At 42.7% G+C, this 16,100-nt stretch overlaps 1 long non-coding RNA gene across 1 annotated transcript; it reads left to right on the forward strand.

Moving 5' to 3' along the window:
• Positions 1 to 417: 417 nt before the first annotated feature.
• On the forward strand, positions 418 to 15,373 carry LOC138407804 (uncharacterized). The gene is made up of 3 exons (XR_011241126.1): positions 418 to 946; positions 1,099 to 1,374; positions 13,910 to 15,373. It is a non-coding gene; the product is annotated as an uncharacterized lncRNA (long non-coding RNA).
• The last annotated feature ends 727 nt before the right edge of the window (positions 15,374 to 16,100 follow it).

Here is a 16,100-nt window from a genome sequence, read left to right on the forward strand (position 1 = left end):
GTCTTGGGGGCAGTTTTTTAGAGCAGGGTTACATGTCTGCTCCTGAAAGAGGATGACGGTTAATCCTCCTTCGCAGAATGTTGGCCGCAGATCGGAAGGAGCCGACAAGTTTAGAGTCTTCACATCGAGCGCCGGAATCACTGCCGGGCCCACTTTTTTAAAACATAGATCAAAAACAGTGAGAAACAGCAGATGACGGACCAAGCGAACTCCTCGGTTTAAATTAATAACGATGGGTTGAAGTCGCTGGATATTAAGGTCAATGTGTCAAACCTCAGATTCCACCTTCTTCAGTAAGTCGTCACTAACGGGATTAACGTGGCAGCTCAGTTCAGGAAAGTAACCGGCGAAGGAAACAGACGTCAGGGTTTTTTTTTTTACCAGAGGAGCAGCGGGGGGGGGGGGGGGCGCGGAATGTGTTCAGCTTCAGGAGGCAGATATTTTACAGCTCGTCAAATCCATGTAAACATCAGGGAATGATTTCAACAGACGACTCTGTCCTTTCATGAACCGTATGGATTCCTCTCTCTCTCTGTGTGTGTGTGTGTGTGTGTGTGTGTGTGTGTGTGTGTGTGTGTGTGTGTGTGTGTGTGTGTGTGTGTGTGTGTGTGTGTGTGTGTGTGTTGTTTTTTTTTAACCTCTCCCTCCACAGGTTTCATGTACAGTGCTTTCATACAGAACATATGATCTATGGGATGTATGGCGGTTCTCGCCCAGCCCAGCAAAAGCTCAAAGAAACCACGAGTGTCTATTCCCGGCACGTAAACACATCTTTCTTTCTTACTGTCAAAGAAACCGGGTCCAGACGAGACCAGACCACCGTCTCTGCAGCGTCACCCCGGACTCAGCTGCTGAACCCACCTTCCTATTTTTAAGAAAAGTTATCTTTCCCCCCCGAAAATAGGAAGACACCCGACCATGGACACAAACAAGTATTTACATCCAGGTGCTTTTCTCTGCTCTCAAGACTGAAATATAAAATAAGCTGTATAGATCCAGACTCCGATCCACGGTTCGCTCGAGTTTCATGGTTTCATCGGAGGGAAATGGTCTAAATGACGATAACTAATTGTGTTATTTATTATTTTCTGGTTTAAGGAGCGATGAGGTGCACTCAGATGTACTGGAGAGATTTAGGCAGGAGTGGGCGCCTCACAGCAAGAAGGTTCCTGGTTTGAATCCCGGTCTCCTCTGTGTAGGTCTGGACCTTGTTCTCCGGCTTCGTCCCACCGTCCAGACACGTGCAGGTTGATTGGAGACTTTAGGTTTGATTGGTTGTACCCAGGTTCTCCCCCAACGTCAACACCCCTTGACCCTGGACGGATGGACGGACAGATGGACGGATGGACCAGGGACAAACCTATTAGAAGACAGGTACTGCAGAGTTTTATACAAAATGTAAACTTTATTTATACGGATCCCTCACATGTGACTCTCGGAGGTTTCTATGTTTCTAGTTCTTCCTGTTTCCTGTTGAGGGTTAACAACAGAGGATGTTGCACCGTGTGAAGCCCAGTGACACAAACTGTGATTCGTGAATACGGGACATACGTAGAAACAGAGACGTTTGGGAACAATAACGCTCACAGCTGATCTCTGATTGGGTCTTCTCACATGACCTCCTTCCGACAGAACATCGATGACTGTGTTACTGACCCTGTTCGTCTAAACGATTCGCGTTTACTCCGACACACAAACCTCTCAGACCGTCTGGTTCAGGAAACACGAAGTTGCGTATTAGTGTCGACAGAGATCGATGCACAGCAGATTATTTACAACCTACTTTGAACCGGCGACACGTGCTAATCCCATCTGAACACATGCTGACCTTTGACCTTTCTTCTGTGGTGTATATTATGTTCATATTCTTTTTTTAATTCATTCAATAATTTTTATTCTGTGAGTTTCTCCTGTGTGGGATCAATTCATTTGTATTATATAACTATTAATAATCATTTTTTTAATATATTTTTTGATGAACCATTAAAAAAAAGCATCAGTTGCAGTTGATGTATTTTAGTATTAATCAGTATTTTTGTATTCTTCAACTAACGCGGTCATAAATCCCTGGCATCGTGATTTCAGGCCTCGGGGCTGAAAAGTTTGGGATCTCTTTGTCCAAACTCTCAGTGGTTTATCCCTCTAGTAGTTTTTTTATAAAGTATATATTTATTACCTCCCTGTTTCTCAGTCCTCTGTGTCGTCTGCAACTTGAGAATCGTTTTGTATTCGGGTCAGACGAGCTGATCCTTCATAAGGAGCTTCTGCTCCACTTGGGGCTTCTCCGTGGCGGTGGCGTTCAGACGCCGTGGCGGGGATGTAAGACGGGAGCGTTTCTCCTGAGCCTCCGCTCGGGTTTATCTGTGTGAATGTTTGATTCTGGATGTTCTGACTGCTGAAGCTGATCAAGCTGCTTTTTGCTTGCTGTCTATTTTTAAAATCTACTTGAGGGAAGTTTCAAACTGTTTCTGTTCTCTCTGTTATCCTGTAGAATCAACATAATGTCGGTATTATTGTTTGTTCTATTTCATTTTGTGTACCTTGTTAATTTTACTGATCTGACGTCCGCCACCTCTTTTATGTCTCTTGATGAAGAAGTACTTTTTCAGCGGCGCCGCATGAAAATGAAATCCATTAAGAGATAACGGTTGTTCTGTTGAAATTAGACTCGACACCAAAACACCTCTGCTTTGTGTTAAGTTCTTCTCCTCCACCGCTCGATTGAAATTCCACGCCACCGCTCACAGAAATTCACTTCAAATGAAACTAATGATTTTTCTCATTCATGCAAAAACATTATGCATTTCCATTTTCTATCCGCTACGCTCCTTCAACGTTTAAAGTGTAAAATCCTTTCAGTTTCACTCCAGATCTTTTTACTTTTATAGCAACTGGCAAATTCCCTGGAACGTGGATCTATCTGTAGTGAATACTTTCACTTTCTTTCTGTTTCATCGACAGGATTTTGTTTTCATAGACTGAGCATCTCTCTGCTGCTGAATGAGCTTGTAAAGAGTGTTTCAGCGCCCGTCATCATATTGTGGTTGAGTTGTTAACACAATGACTCAGGTGACGTGTTTGTTGTTCAGTAACTTTCATCAGCTTGGTGGTTGAGTTTTTCTCTCGGGTGGTTTTTCCTTTGTGTGTCAGTGTTGTGTAAGACGTTAAGAAGCCAGCGTGCTGAACTAATTGGACACTGGGTAGAATTCTCTGAAGGGCAAATTGACCTGAATCTCATTTCACAGGCTTACGTGTCGTTTGTCGTCACGAGCGTCTCTCAAAACATTCTCAGGAACTGTTTAAGTCTTCGCCGAGCACGGAACCAGGATCGTGTGTTTTTTTTATTCCTCCTGTGTCGGTTAACGGATTAAATGAGCAGAAACGCTAAATAAAATAAATCCTTCATGTATAAATACACGAGAAGCTAAAAAAAAAAGCTAGAAGCTAAAATCTGACGTGAGACGTTCGGCTGTGGCGTTTTGGACGAGCTTATGTCGACTCTGTTGTTTCAGTTTGAGTTTTCATGTCAAGACACAAATGTCTCAACCATCAACACACATTCATCTTTGAGAATTTGCTGCAGGCTCCTCTCCACTTGAAGCCATGAGATTCTTACAGTGCACCAGTGCATTGTGGGTGCACAGCGAGACAAGTGCTGCTACCTGTATGCTGCTGCTGCATCCTCCCTCTTTCCTCTGAAACTCCTCAGTGAGTCTAGAAACTGTGATTTCAGTGCAAAGCTGCAAAAACTTTCCCACAGAGGAGTTAGAGCGAGGTCCCCTCTGCCACGGACGGCGGTTATTTTTCACCTCGCACACACTGAGGCGAGCTGAGAGCTACATGTGTAGCAGCAAGAACGTGGGCGTGCAATTATTAATCTGCCATTTTTCATTTGAGGCCGAAATGGAAACACTGAGCGACGGAGAGAGAGCGGCGGCGGCGGCGGCGGCGCAGGGCTCAGATATCCTGGAGCCATTATGGCGAAGTCAGAATATAAAACAGGGAAATAAACATTCACGCTGCACAGAATTGGCTGTTTGTTGAAACCCGACCTTGGCTTTGATGTTAAATTTGAATCAGAAATGAAAGTAAGGACGAAATGAGACATTTCTCTGTAGGAAAACTTTTCTCTTCCCTGGTTTTTGAAAACTCATCCACCCAGTGTAGACGTTTGCTGTGTGTGAAGGTTGTGCCGATGTGAGATGTGAGGATGATTGGGTTCAGTCTCAGTGAAGGGAAGGAATATTAATCACAGTCACGTATAGACACATTTCGACATTGAACTTCACGTGAACAATATTTAAACAAGCCCAAAACTAAAAAGGCAGAAGCAGGAGACAGAACTTTGCAGAAGTGAAGTTTTAACTTTCGCCAACACGTCATCGATTCTTTTATTTAAACTCTTCTCCCACCTCGACCCAAACTGAGCCGGAAACAGGAGATTTCACAGTCAAACAGAAAAATGAATAATGTGGAACTGTGAGAGGAAAGTTGCCCAAAAGTTCAACGGAACTTGCCGCAGAGCTCGGGTCCAAATCCAATTCCAGCCGCGCAAACTAAAAGATCTTGTAGAAACATGGCGGCGAGGAGGAGGAGTGGAGGAATCCAGAGTGGAGTCCCAGAGCGAGTTAACAAGACGGACGATATTTTCTTTGATTTGTTTTTCAACAGCTTTGCTCGTTACTTCTGAATAGATTGCAGCCCGAGGACTCACCAGGCTGCGACTCTGCTGCTGCAGTGAGAGGCACAGAAACCTTTTTATTTATGTGGGTAACACTGAGGCACATCTGTGCTAATGAGATGTGAGAATACAAAATGAGTTCTGATTCTGAGAGAGAGGGAGAGAGAGAGAGAGGGAGAGGGATGCGTTTGGTTTTTTTCTCCTCCTGAAAAGTGAGGACTCTGTCTCTCTTCACACTTTGCCCACACGGTGAGAGCAGTCGAGCCAAAATGCTCAGAGTGGGTGTAGAGCAGCCGAGGAGGCTCCAGAGCGACCACAGAGAAAGTGAGGTACAGTGGATGGGGAAGGGGACGGCCAGGTTGGAATGGGTGAGGCTAAACGAGGGAGCGGCTCGAGCTATAATCTGGGCTTTAAGGCTTCCGACGGTATTAAGGGAGGACGCTTATTAGATTGGGGCGCTTTCTCCTCAGAGGGAGAGACTAATTGGATATCACCAAATCAAAGAGCTTGACATTGTCATGACGCAGGACGGGATAACGAGACGAGACCACTTTAAAGATGGAGGCTGATGACGCTAAGACTGTCGGGAAATAAGTGAAAACTAACATTCATAGGCCTTTGTGCTAGTAGCATGACGTCACGAGTACACGCAGCACAGGGACATGTCAACATCCTGAGGGAGGAACAGGGAGACATGTGTACACGTGTGCCGGCGCGTGACAAGAACAAATGCTTCTGCTGAAATCAGAAGTCTCTATATCCCTCACATCTCGAGCAGAGGAGCGACATTAGCTGCAGGGTTATAGAGACCGTCGTCTAAATGGAGAGAATGACGAGAGATTAAAGAAAAGGAAGTTGAGTGGTGGAGAAATAAAAGGAGTAAAAGGTTATTGAGCGTAGCAAGTGCTCAGAGGCGTCCCTCGGAGAGCGATGCAGCTCGGTCCCACCGAGGGGAGACGGGTCCCTTGAGTTGATGGGATGTGATTTCACATTCTGCAGTGTCACTCTTCCCTGCAGCCCCGTGCATCCCCTGCTTCTTTTCACACGTTTCCTGTGATTTCTCTCCGCCTGCAGACCTGATAGATGCCGCACTCGTTTTCTGGATTTAAATGAAAACAACAACATAAGCTGCGAGAAACACTGACGAGTGTGACGGCGCCATGGGGAATAAATGCAGGGATGAAATGATTAGCCATTTCACTGCTGCACTTGTCTTTTAACAGGAACATCTGGAACAACATTCTAGATAAATGCACATCTGTGACACAGGTATGTGGTAAAACAACACAAACACGTTTTATTGGCCTATTTATTCCACATCAGATAATGAACATAATTAATCCATTTCTTCATGTTGGTGTCTCTGAATGCAGCACATTCATTCACATTCTGTTCGGCTTTTATTATTCAGCCCCGCGTGCGCTCCAGGCCGGTTTCGCCCTCGGCTAACGAAACATCCCATCCCCAGCCCACGGTGTGCTCATTAATACTTAACAGGCTCTGCAACAATGTTGTGATCATTAAAACCCAAGAATACACGTTATAGATCGTGTATGTTTCTGAGCGGCTGTGAAATAATAAAGCTGACAACATGCACTTTTAAAAACAAACTCTGTGACCCCAAAGAAAACAACAAGTGGAGTCTGGTCCCTCAACAGAACCCTGGTTTTCTGGATATGATTGGAAATATTGTCCTCATGGACGGATCAGTGCTCAGACATGTCCATGGACCAGAGATTCTGCTAGAAGGGACTGTTTTCACATTTCTTGTTGGAGCTCATTTAAGAGACGTCCTGATTTATCTCCTGACCCTCATCAGAGTTTTTTTTAAGTCCACTGAGAATCCAGTGTTTTTACATCTCCAGTGAGAATTAAAAACTGAGTCTGAAAGTTCTGCTTCAGAAAAAAAAAGAGACGACAACAAGGTGAAACAAAACAAAAACACAAAAACAAAGAGATGCAAAGACAAAAGTGATTTAGGGGCCAAAACTACAGACTGAGGATGAGGAGACAGGCGGAGAGAGGCTGCATCACACAGAGTTTGCAGAGAAGAAGAGAAGAGATGAGGGAATAGTAGTTTCCACCCCCTCCCAAGTTTTCACTGTCAGGGCTAATATCTCATTAGCAGTGTTTGCTGGCAGCTCTCAGGCAGTCGGGGGGGGGGGGGGGGGGCTCCAGAGAGACAGACTCACTGTGAGACGCTCATTCGGCTTAATAACATTAAAGTCCAGAGACGTGGAAAGACTCCGAGGAACTGTCTCTCGAAAGAGCTTTCATGAGGAGACGCTTTCATAGAGCTGATTGTGAGAGCTTATCAATATATGAATTCAGAGGGGAGAGGAGAAGAGAGGAGGAAAAGAGAGGAGGAGGAGAGGACAGGGGAGGAAAAGAGAGGAGGAGGAGAGGACAGAGGAGGAAAAGAGAGGAGACAAGGGGTGAGGAGATGAGGAGGAGAGGAGAGGACAGAGGAAGAAAAGAGAGGAAACAAGGGGATGAGGAGAGGAGGAGGAGAGGAGGAGGAGAGGACAGAGGAGGAAAAGAGAGGAGACAAGGGGTGAGGAGATGAGGAGGAGAGGAGAGGACAGAGGAAGAAAAGAGAGGAGGAGGAGAGGACAGAGGAGGAAAAGAGAGGAGACAAGGGGATGAGGAGAGGAGAGGATAGGAAGAGGAGATGAGAAAAAGAGAGGAGATGAGGATGAGGAAAGAAGAGGACAGAAGATGTAGAGGAGGAGGAGATGAGAGAGCAGAGGAGAGGAGAAGAGACTAGAGGAGCCACATCTTTGTTTCCATCCTATATCGTTCACACATAATCCAGCACATAGTCAGTCTCTTCAACAACGTATGAAAAACAGAAGGAAACAAAAATAGAGTTTGTTAAAGCATCATATTCCACAGTGGGGGGGTCATCCCTCCTTTTCACCAGCAGGGGGCAGATGAGAGTCACTCAGCAGAACTGACACTGTCTTCTTCAGAAGCTGAGGCCGAGAGGGCTTCAACCTCATGTCCATATATCTATATATCTATATATCTATATATCTTTATATCTTTATATCTTTATATCTTTATATATGGTCTATGTATCTGACACAGCTCAGTGAATATAGAGTGAGGACTTGTGGGTATTGAACTCAGTGTGTGGACATCCGTCTCCTGCATCATCTCGGTTGTAGATGCTCGATGTGTTCGTGTTGATCTTCATGACGGGACGTCCACAGATCCCAACGTGTTTTATTCCACATGTGCAGACCTCTACGTGATTTGGTTTTTGTCCCGTTGGATCAAAAGTCACATCTGGATTCTACCTTCCATGGATTTTTGACCACAAGCGAGCAGACGACAACACGAGCCTCCGTGTCGACCTCCTGACCGATGAGAACTTCTAGAGGCAGAGGAAGTAGCTCTCCTCTCAAGTGAAAGTATTTACACAAGTCAGCAATGAAGCAAACCGAAAAGAAGAATACAATAAAGGCAATGGTGTAAAAAAGAATTCATTATGAGTAAGTCTGTGGTTGTTTACAGAAGTAGCTCGTGGGGGGGGGGGGGGGGTTTGTTCCCAAACCGTCGGTGCTTAGCAACAGAAACCTTCTGTTGTTCATTTTTGGGATATTTAACGAGCCGGCAGTAGAAGACCTGAGGTCAAGAACATACTTTCATAAACAATCAGAAATGTTTGAGGGTTCTTCACCATGAAGAGACAGAGAAACGAGGGAATCCAGAGTCAAACCCGGAGAAATGTGATGACTCCAACATCTCTCGTGTCCGTGGTAGATCCTCCGTTTTCTTTTTCTTGCCGTCCTAAAATAAAATGACAGCTGAGAGGATGTGAGTCTGAGAGAAGCCGAAGGGGTCGTCCGGTGCAGCCGCTATGTCGCCGTCGCTCCTGCCTTCGTGTCACCAGTCTGTTGCCCGGCGCTGGTTCACTGCTTGGCCTGTTGTGTCGGTGGCTGCGTACATGTGATTACGCTGACCGCGTCCGACAACCGCAAAGAGAGAGAGGGAAGATAGAGGCTTGGAGAGAGAGAGGGAGAGAGGGAAAAAAACCTGATAAAGAGAAGTCGTTATACTGAGGGAGGTGGAGGAGGAGCAGGGGAGGAGGTTGTCGTAATGAGGCCACCGTGAATTTTTTTCCCATGAAAATCGATTCAGTTGTTCCGTGACTCTAAATGAACATTTGTGCCAAATTTAAAAATATTGTCTTGAGGCGTTTTTGAAATATTGTGTTCACAAGGACAAAAAGTGGTTCGTGAGGTTGACTTTCTAATCAGCTGATCCTTGAGTCCGAGGGAGTGTTTGTTCCGGGTGTAATGAAATTCACTTCCTGGTATTTAAGATCACGAGGTCACCCTGAAAATAATCATCCGTCCGAATTTTAAAAAAACATTTTCTCGAGGAGATGTTGAATTTACAACAACAACACAAACACGCGTTCCTCTTTTCCAAGCTCGTGAGCGACGACAGGCTTTGGGTCATTCTCCGCTTGGTTTTGGACGAAGTCGTGAAATTGAAATTCAAAGTTCATCCAAGTTGAAGTCAACACGAAACAAATATTCAGATTTACTGAGCCTGTAAATAAATTAACTACTTGTGGCTTTTTCACTGGAATGAACTGAATTTACCTCAAAACTTTATTGTTTGAACGCTGATGAGTCTTAAACTGAGGCTATATATAGATGAAGTAATTATACACATACAGTTCATAGATGAAGTAATTATATACATATACACACAGTTTATAGATGAAGTAAATGTATACATACAGTTTATAGATGAAGTAATTATATACATACAGTTCATAGATGAAGTAAATATATACATATACACACAGTTTATAGATGAAGTAAATGTATACATACAGTTTATAGATGAAGTAAATGTATACATACAGTTTATAGATGAAGTAATTATACACATACAGTTCATAGATGAAGTAAATATATATATATACATACAGTTTATAGATGAAGTAATTATATACATATACACACAGTTTATAGATGAAGTAAATGTATACATACAGTTTATAGATGAAGTAATTATACACATACAGTTCATAGATGAAGTAAATATATACATATACACACAGTTCAAAGATGAAGTAATTATACACATACAGTTCATAGATGAAGTAAATTTATACATATACATACAGTTTATAGATGAAGTAAATATATACATACAGTTTATAGATGAAGTAATTATACACATACAGTTCATAGATGAAGTAATTATACACATACAGTTCAAAGATGAAGTAAATATATATATATACATACAGTTTATAGATGAAGTAATTATATACATACAGTTTATAGATGAAGTAAATATATACATACAGTTCATAGATGAAGTAATTATATACATATACATACAGTTCATAGATGAAGTAAATATATACATACAGTTCATAGATGAAGTAAATATATACATACAGTTCATAGATGAAGTAATTATATACATACAGTTTATAGATGAAGTAAATATATACATACAGTTCATAGATGAAGTAATTATATACATACAGTTCAAAGATGAAGTAAATATATACATACAGTTCATAGATGAAGTAAATATATACATACAGTTCATAGATGAAGTAAATATATACATACAGTTCATAGATGAAGTAATTATATACATACAGTTCAAAGATGAAGTAAATATATACATACAGTTCATAGATGAAGTAAATATATACATACAGTTCATAGATGAAGTAAATATATACATACAGTTCATAGATGAAGTAATTATATACATACAGTTTATAGATGAAGTAAATATATACATACAGTTCAAAGATGAAGTAAATATATACATACAGTTCATAGATGAAGTAAATATATACATACAGTTCATAGATGAAGTAATTATATACATACAGTTTATAGATGAAGTAAATATATACATACAGTTCATAGATGAAGTAATTATATACATATACATACAGTTCAAAGATGAAGTAAATATATACATACAGTTCATAGATGAAGTAAATATATACATACAGTTCAAAGATGAAGTAAATATATACATACAGTTTATAGATTAAGTAAATATATACATATACATACAGTTCAAAGATGAAGTAAATATATACATATACATACAGTTTATAGATTAAGTAAATATATCCATGCAGTTTACAGCCACGAGTTGATGTTTACATACTTCTCTTTAAATTTATATAGTTTTATATAGTTTTATGTAGTTTTATATACTTTTATATAGTTTTATATAGTTTTATGTAGTTTTATGTAGTTTTATATACTTTTATACACTTTGTCTGGTTGTGCAGCGTCAGTTTGAAGTCTGTAAAGTTTAACTTTAGAAAACCCAGAACCAGCTGATGTAGAGTCCAAGAGTTTGGATAATGAGCAGGAGAGTGAGGCCAAGAGGAAAAGATGCAGAACAACAGAGAGAGAGAGAGAAGAGGGCTCGGCACTGTTCAACAAAAAAATAAATAAATGGAGGGATGGACTGATGAGAAAAGGGGAAGAAGAATGAGAGACTTTATGAACGGAAAGAGACAGAGGAGAAAAAGGTGCCGAGCAGATTGTTGTCGGGTTTGTGGTCGTGCGTAACAATCACTGAGACGATGCTGGCGGAGGAAATTCCTTCTCGGCAGATCTCTCCGAGGAAGAGTCGGCTCCTGCTGCTCTTTCACGTTGTTGAACTCGGTGGCCTCTCGAGAACCTGCTTGTTTGTGTTTGTTTGTCTGTTTGTGAACGTTATCTGATGTACATGTACATGTGTGTGTGTGTGTGTGTGTGTGAGAGAGAGAGAGAGAGGGAGGTGGGTGGGAGCTGCTCACATGCTCTGCAGGTCAGTTTGTTAGAGTTGGCTCCTCAGAGCAGCAGCGAGGCACCAAAGTAAACAGCACATGAAACGATAGAGTTGGATGAAGCTCTCGTGAGAAATAGAAGCAGGTTATACTGAGCAACATGTACACACACACACACACACACACACACACACATACACACAGTGAAGCCTCCTCAATTGAACCCACTTATCAACATGCCAAAGACACGCTTAAATCATTTAGAGTGTGTTTAAAACTTAAAAGCTCACGTGCAAAAAGCCAAGCTCGTCCCGGCCTAATCCTGCACGCTGCAGGATTCTAACAAAACTCTGGTCAAACTCAAAATGATTGCCAGATTTAACTTGAGCGCTCGTATTGAGACAAACTATTTCTTAATCTCTGCGTAATGACAGGTTCGGCTGCAGGAGAGAGAGATTACAGGAGATGCAGGGAAAGAAGTGAGACTCTGCAGCAGCTGTGCAGGTTTGTCTCCCTCTTAGTTCATGCAGTTAAATCTTTAAGCTTCACTTCACTGTGAATATGATATCAAGAAATTCTTCATTAAAATGTCTAAAAACACATCTTTATACTCTGTGAACTACACGATCCAAAATGTTTCATCAAGGAAACTGGTTTATATTTAGTCGCCTCATATTCTGTTTACCTGTGGCTTTGTCCGTCTCCACTAAAACTTCTGGGTCAAACTTCGTTATTAAAGATTCAGTAAAATCATCTCATAACAGACGTGTTAAACTAGATAAAGAGTTAAATATTGTACGTTTAACTTCTGGAAATGTGAATGAGGGAGAAGTAGATGTTGTTTCAAAGACTGTGACACTAGTTATTCAAACATTTCTGTTTCTTTCCTCATCGGAAACTCACTGAATCAGACAGTTGATGAAAAGCCAAAACAGTTTATTTCACTCAATGGTGTTTTTTACACCAACAACCAAATGGCCTTCCCCCTGAAATAAAAAAATTCCATCCTCCTCTACTTCAGTAAGAGTGTTTGTTTGTATGTTGCTGTTATGTAGTATCTCGAGGGTGTTGCATGATTTAATCAAAGATTTGTATTTTCTGAAGGAGAACCCCCACCCCCTCCCCCCACTCATCCTGGCGTCTCCTCTGGCGGGTGGAGATGAGGATGATGAGTCACTGGTGGTGCAGGATCCAGATGTAAACACGGTTTACAGCCGGAGGATCAACTGATCCAGAAACACTTCAGCTCAGTCAAGCCACAGCAGGACTCATGTTCCTTCGGTGATCGTCACGGTAGAAGTTGTTCTTTATTGTCGCCGTCTGTGACAGTGTCTGATGCAGGTCGATGCAGGTCCTCCTCCACTTTGTTGCCAACAGCCCTCACAAGGCACAGAGTTGTTTTGAAACAGATTAGATCAGAAGGATATGAGATGGAGAGATGGAGAGTTTTTCCATTACAGGGCCTGGACAGCTGTTTTTCAGTGTTTATGCCAAACGGAGATAAAGGACTGTTTATACATTGCAGGCTGTGTGTGTGTGGGGGGGGGGGGGGTTGTCAGGTAATTTGAATTTAATTTGTTTTCAGAGGTTTTCTGGAGAAAATACTAATAATACAAGAGGAGGTTCAGCCCCTCTCCTCACACCAGGTATTTTAAAACAACAAGCTTCATGTTTATCGTACAGACGAGGACGTAGATTCAAACTTCATCATCTAACTCTTGAACTCAAACTTTGAAACCTGTGCAGCTTCTCCTGAGGCAGAAAGTCCGAGAGGTCACTTTGAGCTGAACAGGCAGACTTTTATATTCTCTAACTTTCTTTTTTTTGAGTTTCCTCAAAGTTTTATGAACGACTTTTTGTTCTCCATATTTCTGATTATGTGCAACCCGATATGTGGCGGGAGGGGAGGGAGGGGAGGTGAGGTTCAGCCTGATAAAACAAGTGGGTGTGTGTGTGTGTGTGTAACCAGATTCTTTAAGAAAACTTTTCATTTCAACAGACTCCTCCAAAATCCACTGATTTAAATTTCAACATCAAGTGCGACAACAACAAAAGATCTTCAGAGCCAAAGAAGAACCCATAAATCTACACAAGGTTTTCTTGACGTTCACACGGCAAAATTCACAGCTGCAGGACAACAGAGGCATCAGAGGCTCAGAGCCGAGGGACAGTCCTGAGTAATGTCTGTCCTTCATCCAGTCTGGCCGGATCCTCCTCCAGCCCACGGGGCCGACGGAGCCAAGGAATGAGCTTACATGGTCGCACGATGTTTTCACCGACTCCGTCTGAGTCACTCACTCCTTAACGTGTCCGCTGGTTTTCAGATATAATGTTGAAGTGACTCACTGTTTAGAAAATGAACCATGAAAAAAAACATATCTGGCCTCGCAATTAAAGCTGAACTCCTCTTTTCTCTGTTGTTGTTGTTGGACTGTGTTTGTCCACAGGGCCGCAGAGCAGCCTGAGGTACACCTGCCCAACCACTGAGGGAAACTCAATCCTGCCCAAACAGGTCAGATTTGTGTTTTTGCAGACATTATTTGGATAGTTAACACATTTGTGGTCGTGGCCTCGTTATGAAATTCAGGTTCTTTCCTGCATTTTTTCGCCTGAGCATCGATTTCTCCCCTCACATGCTTTTTCTTTCCCTCCGGTTCGTTCCACGTTGTCGCCAAAACAAACCAGATGTGTCTTCCTCAGGTCACAACCCTGACCCGTCCTGTTTTTCATTTATCATTCATCCGCCAACGGTCATGAGAAAAAACAGGATTCTGTGTCTCCGAGGTGCATTCGTAACATTTCTCAGGAGCACGGGAAGCTAATTGCACGAGAAGGAGTGAAAAAAAAGAGGTGAAGCAGAATTACGACTTTAATGATGAGCAGAGACAGAGAGAGGATATAAATAAAAACAGAGAGAATAAAAGCACTGGGAGCAGAGGGATTCAAAAACTAAATATGCATTTGACTTCGGTTTTCCATTCAATCACCGTCTCCACCTTCTCTCATCCACCTCGCTCGGCCTCCTCTCTCACGTCTGCGTCTAAGTTTAGGAAGAAATACTTAAACGAGGCCGTGCACCCGTAAATCAAATCTGGAAGAAACCAATCCTCCATCTTTGCCTCCCTCCTTTGTGTTGGTGCATGTCTGAGGATACGGCCTAATATAACCACATCACTGAGTACGTCTGCAGCTCCACGTGCCAAAAACATCCACGGCAGCCACAACATGTTCTTTCTTCTCTGTCTCGACTCCCACTGACTCCCCCTCTCTCTCCCTGTCTCTCCCTCTGAATCCTGAGTTCCCCCCCCCCCCCGGCCTCCCTCCTATCTGCCGACGGGGTTTATCTCCATCTCCATGTCTGTCTTGATGTTTTTCTTACTGTCTGAGTCCCGCCTGCCGCTGCCATACACCGTCCTGCTCGTCAGGTTTGTTTACTGATGGTGAGAGTCTGCCCTCGCACTCCGAGCCAAACGTGATGCGGCGTTACGTAACGCTCAGACGTACAACACCAGATGGTTGTTGTTCTCTCTCACCGCTGCATGTCCTTTAATGGGTCTGGTGAAGTGAAGCATGCGTCCGAGTGAAAACTCAGTGCTGCTCACGTTTACGTTCTTTATAAATTCAAGTTGGTGCAGCTTAATAAAGCAAGTTCTCCTGACGCCGACTGCAAACAATGTATGTTAAAGGAAAAACACTTTGCTGGCTAGTTAGTTAGTCGGTTGATTAATTGTAACGTATAATGTGAGTAAGTGGACGAAACGTACCGTGAATAAATCTTTAATATGTTTCCTGTCATCAAACCAGGTCTTTTGTTGTTGTTTTGATCTTATCTTGTATTCTTCTTCAAACAATGCATTCTGGGAAGTCTGTCAAGACGCTGATGTTATTTCTTCTCGGAAACTTGATGAGTCAACTCCTCCCCCCCCCGCAGGACTTTTATTCAGCTGAGATAACAAAGTCAGAACCAACACACCATGTTTGTTTATCATTTATTAGAAGTGTCCGTGTCCCAACCATTAACATGGGTTAGTGACCTGTACTGCATTCAGCCACCAGGTGGCGATGGAGACACTTCGGCGTCACTTTTGTAGTTCGCTGTATTGTCGCCCATCTTTACGTACAGTTTGCGATTTTCACTCTGAAAGACGTAGAGCTTGGCCTGGGAGACATTTTTATATTATTCCGTTATTTTATTCTGACGCTTTATTGTCGTATTCATTTTCTGTTAATTCAAACTTCTCCACAATTACAGTATTATCATTTATCAAGTGTTTGATTTCAGCTTTAAACAGCCGAAGTGTTGCACGTTTCTCAGACACACACGGGGGCGAAAAACTTAACCGTCCAAGTTGTGTCTGTGTGGTGGAAGTTTTTCTCATGTGTTGCTGCCACGCTGACAAACGGCAGCAAACACTGTCGTGTACCTGTGATGAGGCAGGTGAGACGTCCCTGTGCCAGGCCTCCGTCACCTTCCCCTCTGTTTTACCCCCTGCTTGTTTTTCTCTCCGTCACCTTCGCTGCTGGGCTTTTCCTAAAAAGACGTGGGAGTCGCAGAAAGAGAGAGAGAGAGAGAAAGAGAGAAAGAGTGAGCTAATGCCCACGGTTACGATTAAGTGTTGGAGAAGAGAGGGCTGATAG

This window comes from Paralichthys olivaceus, chromosome 5, assembly GCF_024713975.1.
Source record: "Paralichthys olivaceus isolate ysfri-2021 chromosome 5, ASM2471397v2, whole genome shotgun sequence".
Classification (NCBI taxonomy): domain Eukaryota; kingdom Metazoa; phylum Chordata; class Actinopteri; order Pleuronectiformes; family Paralichthyidae; genus Paralichthys; species Paralichthys olivaceus.